General features: G+C 54.4%; 3 non-coding genes across 3 annotated transcripts in view; all 3 read left to right on the forward strand.

The window, feature by feature from the left end:
* The first annotated feature begins 3,927 nt into the window (after positions 1–3,927).
* On the forward strand, positions 3,928–5,839 carry LOC124571577. Its single transcript, XR_006971911.1, has one exon. It is a non-coding gene; the product is annotated as a small subunit ribosomal RNA (ribosomal RNA).
* A 352-nt stretch (positions 5,840–6,191) lies between these two features.
* On the forward strand, positions 6,192–6,346 carry LOC124571613. Its single transcript, XR_006971933.1, has one exon. It is a non-coding gene; the product is annotated as a 5.8S ribosomal RNA (ribosomal RNA).
* Positions 6,347–6,534: 188 nt separating this feature from the next.
* LOC124571593 overlaps positions 6,535–7,500 on the forward strand; it is a 4,227-nt gene continuing 3,261 nt past the window's right edge. The window contains exon 1 of the ribosomal RNA XR_006971926.1: positions 6,535–7,500. This exon is cut by the window's right edge and continues 3,261 nt beyond it. This is a non-coding gene — a ribosomal RNA (large subunit ribosomal RNA).

A 7,500-nucleotide genomic window follows, 5' to 3' on the forward strand; every position in this document is an offset into this window, starting at 1 on the left:
CCAACATCACAATACTGCCTCCTCTCACAGCACACAAACAATGGCAGGAATGAAAGACACAGGTCTGCCACAAGCATGGAATGAGAGCGCCGCCTGTCATGAGCCAAAGGTGCATCCTGACGTGGCAAATCAGATGATGCCGCAGGCATCCACTTACTATAATCACAATCAACAAATCCGGCCGCCCCGCCCCCATTAAACCTTTCCTTACAACAATGTGTACCTTAACCTAACCTATATCGTACCGTAACCTAACCTATATCGTACCGTAACCTAACCTATGTCGTACCGTAACCTAACCTATGTCGTACCGTAACCTACCTATGTCGTACCGTAACCTAACCTATGTCGTACCGTAACCTAACCTAGGTCGTTCCGTAACCTAACCTATGTCGTACCGTAACCTAACCTATGTCGTACCGTAACCTAACCTATGTCGTACCGTAACCTAACCTATGTCGTACCGTAACCTAACCTTTGTCGTACCTTAACCTATCCTATGTCGTACCTTAACCTAACCTATGTCGTACCTTAACCTAAACTATGTCGTACCTTAACCTAACCTATGTCGTACCTTAACCTAACCTATGTCGTACCTTAACCTAACCTATGTCGTACCTTAACCTAACCTATGTCGTACCTTAACCTAACCTATGTCGTACCTTAACCTAACCTATGTCGTACCTTAACCTAACCTATGTCGTACCTTAACCTAACCTATGTCGTACCTTAACCTAACCTATGTCGAACCTTACCTAACCTATGTTCGTACCTTAACCTAACCTATGTCGTACCTTAACCTAACCTATGTCGTACCTTAACCTAACCTATGTCGTACCTTAACCTAACCTATGTCGTACCTTAACCTAACCTATGTCGTACCTTAACCTAACCTATGTCGTACCTTATCCTAACCTATGTCGTACCTTAACCTAACTATGTCGTACCTTAACCTAACCTATGTCGTACCTTAACCTAACCTATGTCGTACCTTAACCTACCTATGTCGTACCTTAACCTAACCTATGTCGTACCTTAACCTAACCTATGTCGTACCTTAACCTAACCTATGTCGTACCTTAACCTAACCTATGTCGTACCTTAACCTAACCTGTATTGCGCCTTAACCTAACCTGTATTGCGCCTTAACCTAACCAGTATTGCGCCTTAACGTAACCTGTATTGCGCCTTAACGTAACCTGTATTGCGCCTTAACGTAACCAGTATTGCGCCTTAACGTAACCTGTATTGCGCCTTAACGTAACCTGTATTGCGCCTTAACGTAACCTGTATTGGCGCTTAACGTAACCTGTATTGCGCCTTAACGTAACCTGTATTGCGCCTTAACGTAACCTGTATTGCGCCTTAACGTAACCTGTATTGCGCCTTAACGTAACCTGTATGCGCCTTAACGTAACCTGTATTGCGCCTTAACGTAACCTGTATTGCGCCTTAACGTAACCTGTATTGCGCCTTAACGTAACCTGATTGCGCCTTATCGTAACCTGTATTGCGCCTTAACGTAACCTGTATTGCGCCTTAACGTAACCTGTATTGCGCCTTAACGTAACCTGTATTGCGCCTTAACGTAACCTGCATTGCGCCTTAACGTACCTGCATTGCGCCTTAACGTAACCTGTATTGCGCCTTAACGTAACCTGTATTGCGCCTTAACGTAACCTGTATTGCGCCTTAACGTAACCTGTATTGCGCCTTAACGTAACCTGTATTGCGCCTTAACGTAACCTGTATTGCGCTTAACGTAACCTGTATTGCGCCTTAACGTAACCTGTATTGCGCCTTAACGTAACCTGTATTGCGCCTTAACGTAACCGATATTGCGCCTTAACGTAACCTATATTGCGCCGTAACGTAACCTATATTGCGCCGTAACGTAACCACAATTGCCCCTTAACGTAACCACATTGCCCCTTAACGTAACCCACATTGCCCCTTAACGTAACCCAACACACGTTGGGCCTTAACCCAACACACGTTGGGCCTTAACCCAACACACGTTGGCCTTAACCCAACACACGTTGGGCCTTATACCCAACACACGTTGGGCCTTAACCCAACACACGTTGGGCCTAAACCCAACACACGTTGGGCCTTAACCCAACACACGTTGGGCCTTAACCCAACACACGTGGGCCTTAACCCAACACACGTTGGGCCTTAACCCAACACACGTTGGGCCTTAACCTGCTCTGTAATTGTCATACGACGCGTTAAAGTAGTGTAGTGTTGCCTAACTGCAACCCCCGCAATATAGTTTGCTACTCGCACTGCCCGGTCCCCAGTGTAATCGCTTCATGTTAAACACCTTGCAGCTATACACTGTAATGAGGATGGCAGCAGGACGTACATGCTCAATGCCCTTTGCAGTTGTTCAATGGCATTTGCAGTTGTTCATTGGCATTCGCATGTGCGAAGCACTTAGCCTACGCTGGGTACGGCCTGTGTCAACTGTCCGCTGATGTTGTACGTCCAAATCACACACTGTACTGCACATTGGTCCTCATGTACTGAATGATACATCGTGGTAATGTGACCGTACAACGACCTGCGCCAACAACGGCGACCATGCGGTCCAAATGTGTGTGCACTCAGCTACGTGTCGTCTCCCTATAAGAGCTGGATTGCAGTGTGGTATGCCCTGGATGGCGATCAGCATGAGCCGTCTGTTGATGTAGTGGCGCGTGTTGTCAGACGTAGTCGTCTCTTCTCACACACCGTGATAGCATGGTGCACTGCGTTCCACATCTGCGACATGCGACAGAGGCCGGTTGACAGTCGTTCGCGCAATGGACATCCGCATACGTACGGGGGCCACCTTCCACGTGTTCGCGAAGCGTGCACATGTTGTTGCGTGTATGTGGGCAGACATAGTGTGTCGTGACACCCTGACACAGGCATGCAACAATCGTTGATTTGCAAATGGCGATGGGACGCCTACGTTAGCTGGTGACGTTATGCAAATGAACAACTGGTAAACCGTTGTGGTGCGGTTGTTCTCGCTAGAGGTGAATCAGTGATGGCGACGATCGGTTGAGCTACAACCGGTTGTTCCAGCGATACCCACCATGCCCACGAACGTGAATGGCATCTGGGTGTGAAGCGATACGCGGCGGTGGCTGGGTGGGACCGTCCCCGGCCGGTGAGGGGGGGCCCTCCCGGCGTGCTGGCCGCGCGGTGCGTGGGCGCACGCGCTACAGCCGGCTGGTGGGGGCGGCCAGTGGCAGGCGCGCCGGCCGACGGAGGCGGCAGGCGGCGCAGCTGCGCGCCGGCGCACCCTGCACGCGGCGCCGTGCGGCCAAAGTAGGTCCTCGCGGGCCCGGGTGCGAAGCGCGGTGGACATCTGCAGTGTGCTGGTCCGATTGAGGACTGTGTGCGCTGAGGATGCGCCGCCGCCCGGCGCTCGGCGCCGCGACGCCGTCTGCTGCTCGGTCGCCTCTGCGGTTCTCGCAGGTGGTTTGTATCGCAGCTGTGCGGACGTGTTGGCGCGTGCGCTGTGCTGGGGAGAGTTCGCTTCGGCACCCAAGTGGGGCTTTTTGTCCTTCTGTGGCGCTGGCGTTGGAGCTGCCGGTCACCGTAGGTGGCGCGTGTTGTCTCCCGCCGGCAATGCCACGACAGCACGCTCCCGGGCCTCTGTCGGCAGCGGCAAGCTCATTGGGAGCACGGGTGGGTCGCACCTAAAGCGTCTACTCGCCAAACTCCGGGCGATTGCGCCTCTCTCGAACCCGACCAAGTACTTAGGACGGCGCTGCGCGCCGGCCGGGACCTGAGAGGGTTTCGAGGTGTATTGTGCAGGGGAGCTCAGCATCCTCCTGTTTGCAGAATAATTGAGGGCGACGCTTGCGTGTTCGCGCGGGCCCCCGGGACACACTCCCGGGCGGCCGGCTGCTCAGCTCTAGTTGACGCAGCTCCCTGGTTGATCCTGCCAGTAGTCATATGCTTGTCTCAAAGATTAAGCCATGCATGTCTCAGTACAAGCCGCATTAAGGTGAAACCGCGAATGGCTCATTAAATCAGTTATGGTTCCTTAGATCGTACCCACGTTACTTGGATAACTGTGGTAATTCTAGAGCTAATACATGCAAACAGAGTCCCGACCAGAGATGGAAGGGACGCTTTTATTAGATCAAAACCAATCGGTCGGCTCGTCCTGTCCGTTTGCCTTGGTGACTCTGATTAACTTTGGGCTGATCGCACGGTCCTCGTACCGGCGACGCATCTTTCAAATTGTTCTGCCTTATCAACTGTCGATGGTAGGATTCTGCGCCTACCATGGTTGTAACGGGTAACGGGGAATCAGGGTTCGATTCCGGAGAGGGAGCCTGAGAAACGGCTACCACATCCAAGGAAGGCAGCAGGCGCGCAAATTACCCACTCCCGGCACGGGAGGTAGTGACGAAAAATAACGATACGGGACTCATCCGAGGCCCCGTAATCGGAATGAGTACACTTTAAATCCTTTAACGAGTATCTATTGGAGGGCAAGTCTGGTGCCAGCAGCCGCGGTAATTCCAGCTCCAATAGCGTATATTAAAGTTGTTGCGGTTTAAAAGCTCGTAGTTGGATTTGTGTCCCACGCTGTTGGTTCACCGCCCGTCGGTGTTTAACTGGCATGTATCGTGGGACGTCCTGCCGGTGGGGCGAGCCGAAGGCGTGCGACGCGCCTCGTGCGTGCTCGTGCGTCCCGAGGCGGACCCCGTTGCAATCCTACCAGGTGCTCTTGAGTGAGTGTCTCGGTGGGCCGGCACGTTTACTTTGAACAAATTAGAGTGCTTAAAGCAGGCAAGCCCGCCTGAATACTGTGTGCATGGAATAATGTAATAGGACTCGGTTCTATTTTGTTGGTTTTCGGAACCCGAGGTAATGATTAATAGGGACAGGCGGGGGCATTCGTATTGCGACGTTAGAGGTGAAATTCTTGGATCGTCGCAAGACGAACAGAAGCGAAAGCATTTGCCAAGTATGTTTTCATTAATCAAGAACGAAAGTTAGAGGTTCGAAGGCGATCAGATACCGCCCTAGTTCTAACCATAAACGATGCCAGCCAGCGATCCGCCGCAGTTCCTCCGATGACTCGGCGGGCAGCCTCCGGGAAACCAAAGCTTTTGGGTTCCGGGGGGAAGTATGGTTGCAAAGCTGAAACTTAAAGGAATTGACGGAAGGGCACCACCAGGAGTGGAGCCTGCGGCTTAATTTGACTCAACACGGGAAACCTCACCAGGCCCGGACACCGGAAGGATTGACAGATTGATAGCTCTTCTTGATTCGGTGGGTGGTGGTGCATGGCCGTTCTTAGTTGGTGGAGCGATTTGTCCTGGTTAATTCGATAACGAACGAGACTCTAGCCTGCTAACTAGTCGCGTGACATCCTTCGTGCTGTCAGCGATTACTTTTCTTCTTAGAGGGACAGGCGGCTTCTAGCCGCACGAGATTGAGCAATAACAGGTCTGTGATGCCCTTAGATGTTCTGGGCCGCACGCGCGCTACACTGAAGGAATCAGCGTGTCTTCCTAGGCCGAAAGGTCGGGGTAACCCGCTGAAACCTCCTTCGTGCTAGGGATTGGGGCTTGCAATTGTTCCCCATGAACGAGGAATTCCCAGTAAGCGCGAGTCATAAGCTCGCGTTGATTACGTCCCTGCCCTTTGTACACACCGCCCGTCGCTACTACCGATTGAATGATTTAGTGAGGTCTTCGGACTGGTACGCGGCATTGACTCTGTCGTTGCCGATGCTATCCGGAAAGATGACCAAACTTGATCATTTAGAGGAAGTAAAAGTCGTAACAAGGTTTCCGTAGGTGAACCTGCGGAGGGATCATTACCGACTAGACTGCATGTCGTTCGATGTGCGTGTCGTGTCGCGCAACACGCTACCTGTACGGCTCGCAGTAGCCGTGCGCCGCGTGCGGAACCACGCGTGCTTCTCAAAACTAACGCCAATGTTGTGTGGTACGAGCGCTGAAGCGCTGGAGCGGCTGGCCTGCGGGCACCTGGCGCCTGGCGCCGGTTTTGAATGACTTTCGCCCGACTGCCTGTCCGCTCCGGTGTGGAGCCGTACGACGCCCATCGGCCGTGAGGCCGTTTGACACAGAACGCTTGAACAGGGGCCGCCACACGCCTACGTCCCGCCTATGCAACTGTCTTGAAAGAGACAGTGGAAACTAAGAAAAGATCACCCAGGACGGTGGATCACTCGGCTCGTGGGTCGATGAAGAACGCAGCAAATTGCGCGTCGACATGTGAACTGCAGGACACATGAACATCGACGTTTCGAACGCACATTGCGGTCCATGGATTCCGTTCCCGGGCCACGTCTGGCTGAGGGTCGGCTACGTATACTGAAGCGCGCGGCGTTTGCCCCGCTTCGCAGACCTGGGAGCGTCGCGGCCGCCTTTGGGGCCGGCCGCGCCTCCTGAAACGTGCGATGCGCGCCCGTCGCCTGGCGGTTCGCATACCGGTACTTACTCGGTAGCGTGCACAGCCGGCTGGCGGTGTGGCGTGCGACACCTCGTACAACGACCTCAGAGCAGGCGAGACTACCCGCTGAATTTATGCATATTACTAAGCGGAGGAAAAGAAACTAACAAGGATTCCCCCAGTAGCGGCGAGCGAACAGGGAAGAGTCCAGCACCGAACCCCGCAGGCTGCCGCCTGTCGTGGCATGTGGTGTTTGGGAGGGTCCACTACCCGACGCCTCGCGCCGAGCCCAAGTCCAACTTGAATGAGGCCACGGCCCGTAGAGGGTGCCAGGCCCGTAGCGGCCGGTGCGAGCGTCGGCGGGACCTCTCCTTCGAGTCGGGTTGCTTGAGAGTGCAGCACCAAGTGGGTGGTAAACTCCATCTGAGACTAAATATGACCACGAGACCGATAGCGAACAAGTACCGTGAGGGAAAGTTGAAAAGAACTTTGAAGAGAGAGTTCAAAAGTACGTGAAACCGTTTCTGGGGTAAACGTGAGAAGTCCGAAAGGTCGAACGGGTGAGATTCACGCCCATCCGGCCACAGGCCTCCGCCCTCGGCAGATGGGGCCGGCCGCCCGCGCGGAGCAATCCGCGGCGGGTCGTGTCCGGTTGCCTTTCCACTCGCCGCGGGGTGGGGGCCGTTCCGGTGTGCGGTGGGCCGCACTTCTCCCCTAGTAGGACGTCGCGACCCGCTGGGTGCCGGCCTACGGCCCGGGTGCGCAGCCTGTCCTTCCGCGGGCCTCGGTTCGCGTCTGTTGGGCAGAGCCCCGGTGTCCTGGCTGGCTGCCCGGCGGTATATCTGGAGGAGTCGATTCGCCCCTTTGGGCGCTCTGGCTCCCGGCAAGCGCGCGCGTGTTCTTCCCGGATGACGGACCTACCTGGCCCGGCCCCGGACCCGCGCCGCTGTTGGCTCGGGATGCTCTCGGGCGGAATAATCGCTCCCGTCAGCGGCGCTTCAGCTTTGGACAATTTCACGACCCGTCTTGAAACACGGACCAAGGAGTCTAACATGTGCGCGAGTC

Source organism: Schistocerca americana, unplaced genomic scaffold (assembly GCF_021461395.2).
Source record: "Schistocerca americana isolate TAMUIC-IGC-003095 unplaced genomic scaffold, iqSchAmer2.1 HiC_scaffold_177, whole genome shotgun sequence".
Classification (NCBI taxonomy): Eukaryota; Metazoa; Arthropoda; class Insecta; order Orthoptera; family Acrididae; genus Schistocerca; species Schistocerca americana.